This window comes from Arachis ipaensis, chromosome B02 (genome assembly GCF_000816755.2).
Source record: "Arachis ipaensis cultivar K30076 chromosome B02, Araip1.1, whole genome shotgun sequence".
Lineage (NCBI taxonomy): Eukaryota > Viridiplantae > Streptophyta > Magnoliopsida > Fabales > Fabaceae > Arachis > Arachis ipaensis.
This window is the reverse complement of record NC_029786.2, coordinates 107,691,690-107,692,555: the sequence shown is the minus strand read 5'-3', so window position 1 is coordinate 107,692,555 and position 866 is coordinate 107,691,690.

The following is an 866-nucleotide window of genomic DNA, read 5'->3' as shown; positions in this document are numbered from 1 at the left end:
ATTAGTATATAAATATATTAATAAGTATAAAAAATTATTTTTAATTAAATAATATGAATTTAATTTTGATGCACTAAAAGTGTAACGTGTAATTATATGTTCTTTTGGATGACCATTCATACCGTCAATATGAAAAACAATTATTTGGATTTAGATTCTCTAAATTTTGAATTTCACTTTAAAAGATAAAATGTGATCTCTCGCAATTTATTTTATAGGTAGGACCAAGAGAAAATATGTGAGAGAAACTATTTAAGGGTAAGAGATCATACTTTACACTCTAAAGTAAAAATTCAAAATTTCGAGAATCCAAATTCCAATTATTTTTACTGATGTGCCGTTACGTAATAATTAGATACACGTATAAAACTACTTTATACTGACAGTGCATCAAAATTAAATTAATTAAATTAGTTTCAAATTTATTTAAAATAATATTAAATCAAACCAAATGAAATATAATTTGAATTGACTATTATTTTTCTCATTTTCTAACACAATTTTATTATAGTTTAGACATAGTGTTTATTATTATTTTTTTAAAATGGAATATTATAATTTTTTTCGTTAAATAACAAAGGCAAACAATTACAAAACAACAAATGACGTACAAACCGAAATTTAACAATATTTGGCTCAACAATAATTTTTTTTATAATATATTTGCTTCAATAATTATCATTAAACTAGAAATCTTATCACATAACTCACTTTTTAACTTTCTGGTGAGTACTTATATTTGACACATTTTATTTCTTAATATAATCCATCCTATTTTCTTACACAACAAAACAAGCATGAATTTTTTTTTTTTTTCCGTTATAATAAAAGACAATTATTCATGATGGCAACTTTACTTAGCCGTC